Here is an 18,296-nt window from a genome sequence, read left to right on the forward strand (position 1 = left end):
AGAAAAATAATTAGAGACTACCTTGATAGAGATTTGCTGTATTTAGCAATATGAGAGGAATCTAGTATAAATACTCAAACCATAATCAATCAAAGAGACAAGAATCAGGAAAACTTCAATCAATCAATCATCAACTGTAGGTGATTGAGCAACGCCTACTTTCCAAACGTTAGCGAGATAGAGGAGCCGAGGCAGCACAGATCGGTGATGGTAACTTTTAATTTATCTTATAATGTTATGTTAGAAATGCTATAATATGATCATGTTCAACTCATTTTTTGAGTTACCTCAAAAATATTCTATTTAATTGGCTTCGAGTTATCTTACAGATTTTAAACACATCAATGGCCTCTTCATCGTCGGCTGCTCACTCTGCATCTGCCTCTTCCTCTCAATCGTGTAAATATGATGTGTTTCTTAGTTTTAGAGGAGAAGATACCCGCAAGACATTTGTAGATCATCTATACTCAAGTCTTGAGCAACGCCTAGTCAATGTTTAAAAGGACGACAAAGCACTTCCCCGAGGCGAATCCATCCGTGAATCCTTGTTTGAGGCTATTGAAGAATCACAAATTGCTGTAATAATATTCTCCAAAAATTATGCTGATTCTTCTTGGTGTTTGGAAGAGCTTGCGCATATTATGAAATGTAGGGATGAGAGAGAGCTAACTGTTATACCCGTATTTTATGACGTGGAGCCCACAGAAGTGAGAAATCAGAATGGGGAATTTGGAGAAGCATTTGCCAAACAACAGGCAAAGAACGTCAACAAAACTGAAATATGGAAAAAGGCACTTGTTGATGTGAGTAATATCGCTGAATGGGAGCCCAAGAACATTGCGCACGGGTAATGTTTTTTACCAGAATTCTCTACGTATATATAGGTTTTCACAATTCGATTATACATTCTATATTTTACAAGTTTTTACATATATATTTAATACATTTGTGTGTACAAAGCATGTGTAAACAAGCCAAGTTAGTTCTTTGTCTAATTTTAAAAGCGAATCTTTAAATTAATAGAGCGTGCATGAGCATAAGTTCACTTTTTTTAAAGCTTTTGTAATTTTGTAAATCTCAAACTCGGATTTGGCAAGACTCGTCTGTGAGACTAAGCGTAAACAAGCCAAAGTGGTGTTCAAGCTCCACACATAAAGCTTTGATGGCGTTAACATGTTTAACATTTGGAACCTTATTAGTGGACACGTTGGTCAAAAAAATCACTAAAAAAATACTATTTTATATTGAATTGTGCACATAGATATTCTAATTAAGCTAACCTTTGCTAAAACTATATGCCATCCCTACTTGTATAGTGTATGTAGACTTGAAAGGTATAATGAGAATTTTATACTTTACAACACAACCACTTCTCCATGTATTGAACCATCCACAATAACCCAAGCTCTTAAAAGTCCCCTTTAGCATAAGGCCATGCAAGACGAGTTTGATGCTTTACAACGCAACCAAACTTGGTCCTTAGTGCCACCCGAATCAGCACCAAATCTTGTTGGGTGCAAGTGGGTATTTCGCACTAAATACAAACCCAACGGCACCGTCGATCGTTTAAAAGCCTGTTTAGTTGCTAAAGGTTTTCATCAACGTCCCGGGTTAGACTACGTTGAAACTTTTAGCTCGGTCATTAAACCCGCTACTCTCCGTCTTGTTCTTTCCCTCGCTACTTCTCATAATTGGTGTCTCCGTCAACTCGATATCAATAATGCCTTCCTTCAAGGCACACTAACCGAGGACGTATTCATGTCCCAACCACCCGGCTTCGTCGACCCGTCTCTTCCCAAACATGTATGCAAATTACGAAAGGCTATCTACGGCCTTCGTCAAGCATCGCGTGCATGGTATGATGAATTGAAGTCATACCTTCTCTTAGTTGGTTTCAAACCAACTATATCTGATCCTTCGATCTCCATTTATTAATCATGTCACAAAATCTCCAATCTTTCTCCGCGTTTATGTCGACTATATTATCCTCACCGGTCCGAAAACTTCTCTTATCAATTGTTTCATTAATTCTCTCGCCACTCGTTTTTCTCTTAAAGATCTTGGTTCTCTTTCCTACTTTCTTGGTGTCGAAGTCATCCCACACAATAATGGTCTTTTCCTCTCACAATCTAAATATATTCTTGATTTGTTAAATCGAGCAAACATGAGTGATTGTAAGCCGGCTACCACACCAATGTCCTTCTCGGACCATCTAAACGCCAACCGACATTAGCACGATCCTCCACCGAAGCAGAATTTCGGGCTGTTGCTTCTACTACAACCGAAGTAAAATGGTTAATGTCTCTTTTATACGAACTAGGTTGCAAGTCCACTGTTACACCTGGCATTTACTGTGATAATTTGAGTGCCACGCATTACTCTGCAAACCCGGTATTTCACTCACGCATGAAACATCTCGCTCTTGATTTTCACTTTGTACGAGAAATGGTTCAAAAAGGTATCATACGTGTCACCCACATCTCTGGTGATGATCAGCTGGCTGACACCCTGACTAAACCACTACTAAAAACTCGTTTTCATAATCTCTTATCCAAGATTGGACTTATTTCTCGATCGTCCATCTTGCGGGGGCATATCAAGGACACATCGGATTCCCGCTCAAATGTTTAAATGATAGAATATATTCGTTATTTATAGATAGAATATTATAGTTATTATTTTCCTTTTATGTTGTAAATCACATCCCTACAATTATGGATGCTCTCTGTATATAATGATATGCTATAATGGAGTAATACATATTGGTTGAATTACCAAGTTTATACGTTATCCATTTAGATTGTATTGGATTGGTGGATCTATCTAAGTTTTCTTTTATTTACATAGCTTAGTATTACTCTTCCTCATTTCACTAAAAGATCTTACACTTGTTTGTAACTAGTTCTCGTTATTTCGTTGATACATCAGCTATCCTCATATACGTTTTGTCGATATGCAGGCATGAATCACAATTCATCACAAAAATTGTTGATACAATTTTGGATAGACTGTTCATGTTAAATTCATGTGTGGATGAAGATCTTGTTGGAATGAGGGCTCGCATCCAAGAATTGGAGTCACTATTAGAAATTGAGTCAGATAGTGTGCGCATGATTGGAATATGGGGTTGGCGGTAGTGGTAAGACTACTCTTGCGACTTCAGCTTTTATGAATATCTCTAAAGATTATCAAGGTCACTGCATTGTTGAGAATGTTAGAGAGAAAACAAGCAAAGATGGCTTAAATAGATTGCAAGAAATTATTTTATCATCTATTTTCAAAAAAGAAGTGAAAGTAGGTAGTGTTGTGGAAGGAAAACACATGATGAAAAAAATGTTATGTCGTAGAAAAGTGTTGTTACTTTTTGATGATGTCGATACACTTGGTCAACTAGAGGCCCTTGCTGGAAACCGTAATTGGTTTGGTAGTGGGAGTAGAATGTTAATCACAACTAGAGATGAACATTTGCTAAGAGCCCATAAGGTAATCCACGTCTACAATCTCACATTATTATCAAAGGATGAGGCTATCCAGCTCTTTAAAAGGCATGCATATAATGAAGAAAAACCTTTAGAAGATTATGAGAAACGGTCATTATATGTGGTTTCTTATGCTTCTGGGCTTCCGTTGGCTCTTAAAGTTTTAGGTTCTTTTCACTACGACAAAAATAAGAATGAGTGGATAAGTGCCTTGAGCAAGTTAAAAGACACCCCAAATTTGGAGGTCATGGATGTACTTAAAATTAGTTATGATGGACTTGAAACTGACCAAAAAGAGTTATTTTTAGATATTGCATGTTTCTGGAGATTTCGAGTGCAGGAAAATTTAATGGAGATATTTGAAGCTTGTGGATATCACCCTGAAATTGGGATAAAAGTTTTAATACAAAAAGCTCTTATAACGATTAAGGATGGTATGTTTGATATGCATGATCTAGTTCAGGAAATGGGGCACTACATCGTTAGAGGGAAACATCCTAGGGATCCTAAAAAACATAGCAGAGTTTGAAAACCTGAAGAAATTAAAGAGATGTGTTTCCAGAAAGCAACAATGGTAAAGGTTAAGCTTTTAAAATATACACATATTATTACACTTGTAGTATCTGACCTATATATGTTTACCTTCCTACTTTATTGCAGGAAAATGACAAGATTAGAGCCATAAAATGTGATGGTTATTATGTAGGTCGTATTGTTTTATCAAGTTTTTATAAGATTGTTTCAAACATGAAGAAGCTACGGTTTCTTAGTGTGTTGATGGATGATAAAAAAGATGATTAGTACGATGAAGGGCCTACATTTCTTTCAAATGAGTTGTTGTATATGCATTGGGACGTGTATCCCTCAAGAAGTCCATTCCCAGACAGCTTTCAACCAACAAAGCTCGTTGTTCTAAAACTGAAACAAAGCAATCAAAAAAGACTTTGGAAGGGTTGCAAGGTATATTCATTTGATTCAAAATGACGGTGGATATTAAACGTAATTTAAAAGTTAAGCCTATTTTAGATGTACAAATATAACTGCTTAACAAAATAATATTGGAGTTAATATATGAATTAGTTTTATGCAAACAATCAATCAGTAATTCCACCTTAACTTTATCTCATTTCTCACCATAATTATTAAATATTGGTGTTGCATACATATGAGTCACTGAACACTTTTTTTCAATTAGTTTTCGTCATCTTGAGAAAATAAAATAAAATAAAAATTATGCGGTTATCTCATTTCCCAGTATAAGATGCAAGTTATTTAATAAAGTGTAATATTTCACAGAGATTTTTATATTAACGTTTCTATACTTTATAGCATCTACCAAATCTGAAAGTGCTTGAACTCTGTGGAATGAGGGAGCTACTCAACACTCCAGACTTTAATGGACTCCTATCCCTTCAAAAGTTAAGTCTCGAGTACTGTTGGACGTTAGAAGAGATTCACCCATCATTTGAAAAGCATAAAAGTCTTGAATACCTATACGTAGTAGATTGTCTCGAGCTTAGAATGTTTCCAACAATTGCCCACATGAAAAACCTCAAGACTTTAAAAATAAGAAATTGCGATTTGGAAGATGGAGAAATCAGCTCTGGTATTGGTGAGTTATCTAACTTACCAGGGCTAGATTTAAGTCATAACAGTTTTTCACGGTTAGATTTCAGCATCTCGCAACTTACTTGTCTCAAAGTCCTCAACCTGTCCTGGTGTTTGCTAATTACTGAATTGCCTAAGCTCCCATCAAGTTTAGTTATTCTTAAAGTGGTTGGTTGCCCGTCACTTACAACCATTGGAGATTGTCACATAAATTGTAAATGGTTATGTCTAGTTTCACTTTTGGCATCTAGGAACATAAATGGTGGTGGGAGATTACTACAATCAATGCTTGAGGTATGTGTCTCACTTTCTGAATATCAATATATTCATTTAAGACTTACACACACACACACACATATATATATATACAGAGAGAGAGAGAGAGAGAATAATAATGGTAATTAGAGTTTAATTAATTTGTGTTAATCAATTTTAGGGAAATGCTATTGAAAATGGCTCGATGCTTATCCTACAGCCAGGCCTCGAGATTGCAAAGGGGTTTACACCACGTCTACTTAGAGGGAGTAGATATATATTGAAATGTCCAGAGACGAGCTGGTGCGATGACTTTTCGGGGTTCTTAATGTGTGTAGTTTCCGATGCTAAAGCATACCTTGACGACCTTTTAGGTATATAATTGTGAAGAAGGTTCGGAGTTGCACATATTATGTAGATAATGGTGAAAAGAGTGAAGGTGATAGTTGGAAACCACCAGTGTGTGAGGTTTCCGAAGATTTTAGTTTGACACGTGTGTGGTATGTTTCATTTGGTTCATTGAAACACACTGTTTGGTGGGATCAAATTCAAACATACAAATATCTTCAGTTTGACTGCATTGAAAGTCCTGCATCTCACAGTTGTTTTGGTCTTGGAGTTAGACTCATAGCCATGAAAAGTGGAAGTGACGTGATAGAAACATCAACAAATTCTTCAACTGATTATACACCTATTATCCAAGATTCAACATCTGCTTTAACCATCTCCACAAAAGGTTTTGATTCAATCTAAGTGAGAGAAAGAGAGAGACAAGAATTGTGGATTTAAAAATCAACAACTGGGTTGTCCCCTATGTACCCTGTTTATAAAAAAAAATTGTTTTGTTGTCGTTAAAAACAAAAAAAAGGGGGAAGCATTTCAATTTTATGGCGGAATATATTAAGCCTTAAGCGGACTACTAATCATTTTTTATTTTACTATGCATGTATTATTTCAATAAAAACAAATATTGTGACAGGGTTTGTGATAAACGAGAGTACCAATAGTTTAGGTTTATACTATGTTCTTAAAAGAAAAGTTATAATACTCCAAACTCCTACATAAGTATACACTTGTCTGGTATAGAATACGGAACCTTCTATTAAATAGTAAGAATCGTCATCAAGTAACATAGCTTCATATTGAAGCTTAGGTTTATATTAGATGTTGGATAATCATACGTATAAAATAACGTTTTCATTTCGAAAGTGTGTAGACCGTAACACATCAAATTAAAACATTTAACTGAAAGTGAAATGGTGATCAGAAGGTGACGTAACTTAATTACAAGTCATCATCATCATCATCATCATCGTACTCAGTATATCCCACCAATAGCAATGCTATGATAGAGAGGCTGCTTCCGGTGAGACCCCCGGCTCGATAGTAGTTTTGCATCAATCCTTGGACATAAGGCACATAGCACTCAATCATCAGGGACACCGGCTAATTGGTGCATGTGCCCTTGTCTTTCGGCTATCAACGCCACCACATGATGCCTGATTAACCTTCCGCCACTTTTAACGTTATTTTCACGAGATTAGTAAAATAACGTCAAAATTAGTGCACTTTTACTTTTGCCCACCCGAGGGTTCACACATATATACATTATATGCGCGCACCGCAAGCATGGCGTTAATTACAAGTCTATTTACTATTTTAATCTAAAGAAACTCTTAAATATATATTACAAAAATTAAATTACTATTAAAATAATGTGTTTTGGCAAAACTAGCTGGTGACGGTTAGCTTTAAGCTGGAAGCTGAAGGCTGGAAGCTGGTAGCTGTTAGCTGTAACTTTTTAAATATATTTAGGTGTTTAACAGAGTAGCAAAAACTTTTAATAAAACTAGCCGGGTGCCCGTGTGGTGCGACGGAACGGGCGCACATCCTAACATCAACCGCATAATCAGTGTCAGTACATAATTCACATGATGACAGTGCATACATAATCTGAATGTAGACGTGTAATTCATGGAAAGGCAGTAAGCGTGAAACCGATGACGAGAATCAAGAAACAAAGCTGAAATATACAGTAGTTTTAAATATATAATTTTTTAAACCAACCTATTTGATATGAATCCCTTTCTGAACAGGCATTATTCTAATATGAAACATGTTCTGACCTAACGCATTTCGCCTGAAAAGCGTACCGACACGAACCAAACTAATTTAATCCTTTTTGTATCGACTCGTTCCGACCCTACTCTGACCAAACTGTGTTGTTTTAACCGAGCACATGTTGGCTTAACAACTTGGACGTTCATCTAGGAAACCATACGACCGACTTCCACTTAACAGCGTTGCACAAGAGCTGAACTCTCTGGCGTTACACACGATGGGACGAAAACTCGGGTGGGCTCGGGATTCGAACTGACAACCTTGCACAAGGCCTAACTCAGATCCTTCATTGTCTTTAATCCACAAAAAAGTGTCAAATGAGGATCAACTTAGGTCTCCACTGGAGAACCTGTTGTGGTTTCAACAATTAATTGTTGGACAAAGAAAATAGACGTGAATTAATATAATAGATCGAGACTCGTACTAATTCTTCATAATTTCATTCATAAACTCTAATAAAACATCGAATGGCTAATATATAGCCTTACAAAAGAAAATTAACTAATGACTTAAACTACTAGCTACCTTTATCTAGACCAGCTGCCTAAAATACAAGTTGGGTGACTTTAACATGTTGTGCCCTTTTATTGAAAAATATGGGTTCAACACATAACTCACTAATAATTGCAAACCGTTACACGTTACCAAGATCATTTTGACACATTAATAAATAAATAAATAAAAATGTCAACCATTTACGGGTTAGTTTTTACTCGTTAATCAAAACTGGTTAATTTAAACCCATTAATGAATGTGTTTAATATGAGCTGAAAAAAAAATAATACTAATGTAGTAAATAAAATTCTAGATAAGCCACCTGTTGAGCCTACCCGAATGAGTGCAGAAATGTAGCCACTCGACAATAATAAAAACCCGAAGCGGGTTGCCACAGGCGCCATGCCACCCGAAGGAGGCAAGCTAACATAAACATTAGGAAAAGGAAGAAATATTGGTTTAAATAACATCAACTGTATCATGTTGATAAATAATGGTCTCAACTTCACTCTTGGTTGATGACAATCCCAACTAAAGACGCGTTGTTAATTGCAGGTCGCCGGAAAAACGTTTTTGGTTGGAACATTCATATTTTCCCCGGAAACTCAACCTTTTTGTCCCAAGTATCTTTGTAACCTTAGATCGGACATTTATAAATATCTTTTAGTAAAATCTCTAGTTATTGAGGTCGCCTAAACCCCATAACCATCGTCGGAATCAGTTGGTGGTGCTCAAGCTGTGGAGGTTCGATGGTGGCGAGTCAGTTGATGTGTTAAGGTTGAGTTTTTCAGCAAAAATTATGAATTTTCTAGTCAAAAATGCTTTTCACCGTTATAAACAATTCATCTTTAGTTGAAATTGCTATCAATTAAGAGCGAAGTGAGACTTGTTTTAGATAATTTAAACCAATATTTGTAAGAGAAAAGTATAACCCAATTTTACTGAATTCACGGGCTGTGAGGTTCTTCCGTGACAAACCAGTACAGGACATCCACGTAGACCATCCATTGGATACCGTGACCTAACAAAATACGTCCCCTGTCATTTGATCAAGACAAAGTTCAATTCAATCTTCCCCCATTTTAGCGTGCGAATAGAAGAGAGAAAATAAAATCTCTGTAATAAATGAATGATTGTTGATGATGATCGTTAATGAAACAAGAGCACGTCTCTGTAAATGTTTGTTGAAGGAATTAAGTGAGCCTACAATGCCGATGAAATAATAATAATAATAATAATAATAAATTACCGTATAAACGATCTGCATTTGTTGATTGATTAATCGGTTAATTAATTAATATAAAAAGAAAGAAGAAGAGATGAAGGCAGGAGATGGTCCACCTGCTTCGCTTGACTGGAAATTCTCTCAGGTTTTCGGCGAACAAACCGCCGGTGAACAAGTTCAGGAAGAACACACTTGTTATACTTCTAACTGATATTATTATTTAATTATTGCTGGATCACTTAACTTATTATAGAATGATGAATGAATCACCGCGTACTTGTGCTGCTGCTGCTTTCATCTACTGTTGCCTGCATATACACTATACTTGCTTATGCCTGGATTACTGTTTGATATAAATAAATGTATATAATGTCATATTCCTATTCTTGCTCATCGACAATGTTATTATTCTGTATCAGGCTCCACTGCCTTTATTCCGTGTTATTATTATTCGGCACATGCCACGTTACTTTCAACAATGTTTTTCTGTATCTAACTTTTATATTTACATAAACTTAATTCTTATTTGACCGATGCACTTGGTTATGCATAATCTGATGCCTTTCTTGCCCATTTCCCTTCACTCCTCATCGTCTGTAGTTTACCGGAAAGTATGCAGGATTATTGCAATATTAATCACACTTAGATACTTTTAATATCTGAAAATGTTTTCTTTACACGTACGTGCTGGGTTTCAAAGTTTTGTAATTTCATTGACATGTCTATGCCCCCATCGCCTGCCTCTAGCAGCCTCTAGCTTATGTGTGTTTCTGCACCTGATAATAATAATAATAATAATAATAATAATAATAATAATAATAATAATAATAAACGTTACATCATTATTTCACTTGTTCTGTATTATTCTATAGCGCTTTTGATGAATTTGTGACTTTTTTGTAGTTGATATTATCTCGGCCATCGAGTTTGATAAAAGTGGTGACCATCTTGCCACCGGTGATCGTGGGGGCAGGGTAGTGTTATTTGAGAGGAATGATAAAAAGGAGGTTAGCTATCCAAGTTGTGATTTTTTCTTTTATTGTTGTTTTCTACTACATTAAGTTTTTCTTTTTGCTCACAAAGTTATATAATTGGTTGTGCAGCATGGTGTAAATAGAAAGGATTTAGAGAAAACTGATAATTCAATTAGTAGGCATCCAGAATTTCGCTACAAAACCGAGTTCCAGAGCCATGAACCAGAGGTTCTTTTCCTTTTTGATATATTTTCTTTTGGTTTTATGTGTTCATCTCTACTGCTCCAACTATCTTCTACAGTTTTAATGATTGTTATCTTTTTCATTTTATAGTTTGATTATTTAAAGAGTTTGGAGATTGAAGAGAAAATTAACAAAATCAAATGGTGCCAAGCAGCCAACGGTGCCCTCTTTCTTTTGTCTACTAATGATAAAACCATAAAATGCTGGAAGGTGCGCATTTTAGCTCCCTTTTTACTCAAATCTTTCTGTTACTAGACTTGTATATATAAGTTTTTTAACTTGTACTGTTGTACATTTATCTATTTATATATATCTTTGAAAAGTCACATGCCTTTGTAGCAGTAGATATATCCTGCTTGTGGATACTATATTACATATCAATTGTTTTGTAATCAGCGCAGACTTAAACATCCCTTAGGGCTATGTTAAGGGTGGTTTTTAGTGGTTAAAGTACAAGTCTTTAAGCACAACCGCGTTAAGGCGGTAATTCGTTTGTGAGGAGTTGGAAATTAGTGATTAAAGTACAATAATTTAAGCATGAAGAGGAGTCGAGTGAAATGTTGGTTTATTAAAACTGTAGGTTTTTTTTATTAGTTTTAATGATTCTATTTGAATTCTCTTCATTGTCAACTATGTCCACTCATGAAATGTTTAGTTTCACAGTGTCATTTAAGGATTTAATTGAAGGAACATTTTGCAGCTTAAAAAATGTTTATTTTGACTTACACAGGTTCAAGAGAAGAAGATTAAGAAAGTTGCTGACATCAGCATGCAGTCTTCTAAAGCAACTGGAAAAGGCAAAGCTGCTTCTAACCCTAAGCCACATCTTGCTAATGGCGGTTACACTGACAAATCTTACACTAGCTTAAGCAATGATTTTTTATTTCCTCCAGGGGGGCATTTCATCACTTCGCTTACCTGTGGTAGTTGTATCCTACCCTATTTGTTTAATCTTATTAATTTAATAGTTCAAATGTGTTAAAAGCTGGTTTTAAATAAAAAGGAAATGGTCAAACGAGTCAACCAGCCTGAGTCATCTGAATTGTATTCAAATGCACATACTTTTTAAAATTTGTTTATCAAAGAAGGTCGGTCCATCCATGTTAGGTTAGTACTGTAAAAATAAGTTCTGTAGTTATATATATCACACTAGCTATTTATAAAGTTCAAAATATAAGAACAAAAACACATTTGTGGGTTGCCAACCCATTCTGAGTTTTGACATTTAAAGTCATCTTCTAGAAAAGTTGTGTCTTTATATGTCATCATGGAATTGTTATTTTTACATCATGTTACATGTGCTTTTAACTAGTGACACCTGAAGTTAAAATTGTAGGTAACTTGCAATGAAACCAACCTTGTTGCAAAATGTAGAAGAGTGTATGCTCATGCACATGACTGTCATATCAATTCTATCTCGAATAACAGGTTCGGGTCTTCACTTGTTGCATAAATTTTTAATCTTTCAATTGAGTTTGATATATATGCTTGACTCTTCATTATCTAGCGCTCTTGAGATAAAAAAATGTTGAGCCAATAATCCTAAGTTTAAAACGTCTAAGCTGGAGTTTCTTATGATTTTCACACACCTTACTTTTTCACGAATAAGTATGCAAATATACATCATCAAATTTGCATAAGTCCTAAAAGTTCTTGACATGTGCTGGCTAATTGATTTACTACATTATGAAGCAACTATATATACAACGGGGTGTTTGGATGTGTATTTTCAAAATAATTATATGATATATCAGTGCGCATATAATGTATATGTGTGTGCTCTGGTTGGGGGGGGGATTGAAATTGCACTAATTTGACGTTATTTTACTAATTTATTGAAAATAACATTAAAAGTAGTGGAAGGTTAATCATGCATCATGTGGTGGCGTTGATAGTCGAAAGACAAGGGTAGATGCACCAACAGCCGGTGTCTCGATGGTTGAGTGCTCGCTGCCTTAAGTCCAAGGCTTGATGCAAAACTAATATCGAGCCGGGGGTCTCACCGGAAGCAACCTCTTTATTCCTACAGGGTAGAGGTAAGGTTGTCTACATCTTACCCTCCTCAGACCCTTCCATAGCTTTGCTATTGGCAGGATTTACTGAGTATGATGATGATGATATATCAGAATATAGTGATCAATCATGATAAAACCGCTTGGTAGAAGATATTGTTTGGATGTGCTTATGCTATTTCTAAATTAAGCTAATTAGATCTTAATCGTTTGTCAAATCTGGTTATGTGAGAAATTAGCAGATCAAATGAGAGACGATTGTCAGATAGGAGTAACAGCCATTCAAGTTAGGTTTCAAAGTATTTGTAATTTTGTCTGAACCTTAGACAAGGAGTTTCGTTGCAACTGGTATGAAACTGATTGTCTGACCCCAAAATATCAGACAACCGGAAGCAAAATATGCTTACACTAAAAAAAACTGATTAATAAGAAAAACAAAAAACTTCAGTTGTAACTATTAAACACCAATTCATTTGGTTGTTGTCTTTTAAATGCATTTGTATCCTAAATCATCTACTGACCCCCCTCCCCCTTATCTCTGCATCAGCGATGGTGAAACATTTATATCTGCTGATGATCTTCGGATAAACCTTTGGAATTTGGATATTAGCAACCAATGTTTCAATATTGTGGATGTCAAGCCTGCAAACATGGAAGATCTCACTGGTATAGTACTTTAGTAGCAATCAAGTTTATGATATGTAGAGTAAGTTAAATAATTTAGTCTGTTTTTTCAAAGAAATTTAATTTAGAAATAATTTAGACTTTCTTCTGTGAGTCATCTTCAACCTCCGCTTTTGTTTATAGTTTTCTCATTTTGTAAATCTAAAATCATACTTTTTGTTTTTAAAGTTTTTGAGGTCTGGTTTAAAAAATAACATTCCTTTGCATTTGATTTTATTCAATACTTGGATAATTGTACTTTTTAATCAAGAGTGATATTTCATTTATTGTACTTTTTTTTAAAAAAAATTGTTGTAATTTTTTGATAATTTCAAATACAAACTATACTATTGGACATTCTAAATACTAATTACCCTTTTCACAACCAGTTAAGATATTATGTGTGTGTTGAGTTGTTGACACTATTTCTTATTTCTTAGCAACCTTGATGTTAATATTTGGGATGATACAAAAGTTTGTGAACCTTTACTTTGATCTTACTTTGTTGCAGAGGTGATTACATCAGCAGAGTTTCATCCTACACAATGTCATACACTAGCATACAGTAGTTCAAAAGGATCTATTTGTCTTATTGACTTGCGTCAGTCTGCACTGTGTGATAAACATTCTAAATTGTAAGTTTTGATTCTAAAGTTAAACCTCAATTAATTAATACTTTTGAGACCGAGGAAAACATTTATTTAGCAAGGGTATTTATTTGTCGATAAATGAATAAAGTATTCATTTTTTTATAATTATTACTATTGTTCCAGAGAGAGCGTTTCATTACAAGAATCTATTGTTTGAATAATATTTTAAACTAATTCATGTACATTGCACATGAAAAGATAGTCTTTACCTAAAAACTAAGTTCATGTACAGTCATGTGTAGATCCATTTCTTCACGAGGAATGGTTATTGTATGGGTATTGTTGATTAACTGAAATAATTGTTTGTGTATCTACGCTTGTAAGCAAACACGAACAAAGCATATTCGTGTTTGTTTGTTTAACTTCAATCCAACAAACAATCGAATACGAAAAATTAAAAGAACAATGTTTTCCGATTCGTGATCGTTCGTTATGAAAAAAAAAACGTGTTCATGTTCATTTAATTTGCTCATTAATAGTTTAAATGAACATTTCATGAGCGTAACTGAACGTAGATGAACAATCATGAGCTAAAACTAGTTAGTAAATGTGAACAACAGTGTGTTGGGCTTAAAAGGTTATTAAAACTAGACTATATTGTAATGTGCCTAAAATTTTAATGGTTAATATTATTGTTCTAGATATTTTCAAGTAACGAAGGTATCAATTATCAGTTTATAGAGATGTAACTTACTTTTTTATGTATCGTTTCTGAATTTACAATGCAGAAGACAACATTTCTGTTGTTTTCTTATATAGGTTTGTGGAACACGAAGCATCCGGTTCAAGATCATTTTTCACTGAGATATTAGCTTCAGTTTCAGATATTAAATTTGGAAAAGATGGAAGATATTTATTAAGTCGTGATTATATGACCCTTAAGGTTCGTTATTATTTCTCGTTCTATATTATATACCTTGAGATTATTTTTCAAATTTAAATATTTCAAGTACAAAATATATATTTTGTATAAAACCGTAATTTGATAATTTTACCCCTACTTTCTAAACATGTTTTTTGTAGGCCTGTAAACGAACCTTTCAGTGAACTGTCATGAAGTGTTCGGCGAGAAGTTAGCTTGTTTAATAAACAAACAAATTTAACAAAAATTTTGGTTCATGTAGTTTAACAAACAAACACGAACACGTCCCCATGCATTCATCCATGTTCATTTACGTTCAATCATTTGAATTTGTTTATGTTCATTTGCTTTCGTTCAGTTATGTTGTTTGTTTGCATTCGATAATGTATTCATTTAGGTTTTTTTAGGCGCATCAAAATTTAGTCCAGTTTTAACTTTTAGGTCCGACAGATTGTTCACATATACTTTTAATTAGTTCGGTTATGTTCGTTCAATTGTTCATCTATATACAGTTATGTCTGTTCGTTTATGTTCGTGAGCCATTCGTTTATACTATTAACAAACGTACACACTAGAACACATTCATTTTCTTAACGAACTAACATGGACATGAAAACTCCGTTCGTTTATTTGTTTGTGTTCAACCTTTTGTTCGGTTAAAGAAACGATGTCGATGAACATGAACATACCTCATTCGTGTTCGTTTGGTTCGCCTACCGGCCTGTTTTTTTTGTCTTTCTTATGATGTAAGGGTACAATAGACATTTTACTAACTAAAATTTGCATTATATATCTTTAGTTTTTGTTTTTTTGGGTGTTTTTAACCTAGTGAGTAAATAACTGGTACACTAATTATGATTACAAAGATAATATTCTTATAACAATCTAACCCACTTGAGATAAAAACACAACTGAGTCGACTCATTTATATAAGTAAACATGTCAAAATAAGTCTTCTTAACAATATATGTCCTTTTACTGAAAAAAACGTTCACATTTTGCAGTTATGGGACATTAATATGGACTCTGGTCCCGTCTCAACATTTCAGGTGCATGAATATTTAAGGCCCAAGGTATATACTTTTATCCCTTTTTAAATTTTAACCAATTTTTATTGCTGACTTTACTTGTGAATGAGATCACTGATGATGTAAATTTGATTTTTTTTCAGCTGTGTCATTTATATGAAAATGATTCTATTTTTGATAAGTTTGAGTGTTGTCTGAGTGGTGATGTCCAGCGTGTAGCAACTGGTTCTTACAGGTAATATTATTATTCTATTTCAGATGACAATGAAAGTGGTCATTTTCTTGTGAGATTTTGAGGAGATTTGTTTTCCAAATTCTCACAAGATCCATTTTCCCAGATTCTCATGAAATATTAAAATCATTTAATTCTTGTAATCTTGTTACATTATATCTTTTCATTATTCAAATAAATTTTGATTATAGTTTTTTGTGTCTTTGTTTATCTGCTGACGTGTCAAATTATAATTTTCAGCAACTTATTCCGTGTATTTGGCTGCCATCCGGGAACTACTGAAGCAACTACCTTGGAAGCTAGCAGGAACCCGATGAGGTATCTAATTATTGCTTATATATATGAATAAAATATCAGGGAAAACTGCAAACAAAAAAAAAAGGCGGAATAGCTTTGATATTTGTTTTATTTTATATCATACATAATTTTGAATAAAACATACATTTGCGCATGATTTTCAGAATTTCATTTGTTGTATTTAATGCTCTTGAGTTATATTATAAAAGAAATTGAAGAAAGAAGCAATTGAGTCCTTTTTGAATAATTTGATCAAAACAAATTCTAATTTTAGAACTACAATGTCTATGGAAAACTGGAAAAGGGTAGAACAAAGTTTGTATTGAAGTATTGAACTTTAATTTAAATCTTTTTTGATACATGATTTTCAAAAAGCAATCTGGTAATTTGAATCAAATATTTTTTTAGAAATTTGAATACTTTGTGGCATTTTGTGCACAATTCACAAGTTTTCACTTTTTTTATATTTATTTTTAATGCTGAATTATTCTGTAAGTATTGGAAGAAAATCAAAACAATTTTGATATTTTGGTCAGAGAGACGTACAGAATTTTTAGCATTTGTAAATCCGAGGATTTCTTTTTTAAATACGAAATGTCAATTATAATGTCCGCTTAAAAATTGACCGATTTATCTAAGACATGATTGTATTTTCTGTTACATACCCTTAAATTTAAGTCTCACTCTAGTTTCTTTTCTAAGATTATTATTACTTCAGCTTTAAATAAACAGATACGTATGATAATATATTCAAAACATTTTTAGGAAGCAAGTGCAGACCCCTTCAAGACTTTCCAGATCCCTAAGCAGCATAACCCGTGCAGTTAGACTAGGTTAGCCCTCTTCTTAACAATCACAATTCCAGCATGCTTCATGTGAGGTGGCAGTTTTGACCTGTTTACTTATGAATGGGTCACTTTGGGTTATGTTTTATCTCAAACAGGTCAAATAAAAAGTTTAAGTGAAGGGGAACTGGCATATGGGTTTAAAGTTGCATAAAATCTTTTTTTATGGATACAGTTTCTAAATTATTTGTAGAGTTAATTTTTGTTTTCGTCCCTGACAATTTAACCATTTGAGTACGAATTCTCGTTTTTTTTCTTAAATAGTGGCCTGTGGTTTAAGAATTTTTAACCCTTCTTGTCATTTACACTAACTTTGATTTTTCTGATAAGTGGAAGGGGATTTTAGTCATTTGCGTAAATAGCCCCTTTGGTGTAAAAGGACAGAAATGCCCTTCTAGTAAATAGAAGAAAAAGGTTAAAATTTTGAAACCACATGCAACGATCTAAGAAAAAAAATGAGAATTCGTCTCAAATGGTAAAACTCAAGGAAATTAACTCTCAGTAACATCATTGCTTTTGTAATCATAAACACAACTTGTTTTGACCTGTTACCCAACCGACTTGACCCCACCAAAATGTAACTTTTACTTTTGTCATAGCGTGTAACTTTTAGTCCGCTACCCAACTCGTATCTTGCCACTTGTAGATTGTTTATTTTGTGTTTAGGTGATTAATTTATTAAGTTTATATACAGGAGGAGGAGGAGATAGCCCCGGGGTGGATGCAAATGTGAATTTATTTGATTCAACAACAAAATTACTCCATCTTGCATGGCATCCTACTGAAAACTCAATTGCCTGTGCTGCTGCTAACAGCTTGTACATGTATCATGCATGAATTTTAACAAATTTAGATTTTACCAAACTCCCATTCTTTGTTTTTTTCCTCTTTTTTACATCACCCTTCACTCAAATATCCCAGATACTAAACTAGAGCCAGTTTTTTTTTTTTTTTTTTTATTTCAGTTTTCTGTTTTACCAAAAAAAATTTCTACTCCCTATTCGTTTTATTTTTTATTTTTGGTTGAAGCTCAGAAAGGGGGAATGAGTTAACTTGTAGTTTTAGTTGTGAAGATCTGCTGCCAAGTTTGCAGGTCATCAAGTTTCAACATTTTATTTGTTTGATACAAATTCTTTTTTGTACTTAGTTCCGTTAACCATTTTTTTTTATTTCTCTCTTTTAGATTTATTATTGTTGAAAATATTTTGTAGAAGAAAATTCTTGGAAAATGTTAATAAATTAATGTTTATGCAATCTGTAGAAGAAAACCCATGACCCAGGTGAAACTGTGCTAGATAAATATAAAA

At 34.0% G+C, this 18,296-nt stretch overlaps 2 pseudogenes across 2 annotated transcripts; both read left to right on the top strand.

Annotated features, from left to right (window-relative positions):
• Positions 1-311: 311 nt before the first annotated feature.
• LOC143598214 (disease resistance protein Roq1-like) lies at positions 312-6,095 on the top strand (annotated as a pseudogene). Its single transcript, XR_013147067.1, has 5 exons — positions 312-847; positions 2,960-4,053; positions 4,140-4,439; positions 4,809-5,381; positions 5,524-6,095. The product of XR_013147067.1 is annotated as a disease resistance protein Roq1-like (transcript).
• Positions 6,096-9,103: 3,008 nt separating this feature from the next.
• LOC143598222 (serine/threonine protein phosphatase 2A 55 kDa regulatory subunit B beta isoform-like) lies at positions 9,104-17,831 on the top strand (annotated as a pseudogene). The gene is made up of 14 exons (XR_013147071.1): positions 9,104-9,377; positions 10,087-10,190; positions 10,287-10,385; positions 10,491-10,610; positions 11,131-11,326; positions 11,737-11,828; positions 12,960-13,078; positions 13,587-13,710; positions 14,485-14,608; positions 15,592-15,660; positions 15,759-15,850; positions 16,088-16,165; positions 16,910-16,977; positions 17,684-17,831. The product of XR_013147071.1 is annotated as a serine/threonine protein phosphatase 2A 55 kDa regulatory subunit B beta isoform-like (transcript).
• The last annotated feature ends 465 nt before the right edge of the window (positions 17,832-18,296 follow it).

Source organism: Bidens hawaiensis, unplaced genomic scaffold, assembly GCF_021521415.1.
Source record: "Bidens hawaiensis isolate Kalapana, Puna unplaced genomic scaffold, B.hawaiensis_p1.1 tig00049807_1, whole genome shotgun sequence".
Lineage (NCBI taxonomy): Eukaryota > Viridiplantae > Streptophyta > Magnoliopsida > Asterales > Asteraceae > Bidens > Bidens hawaiensis.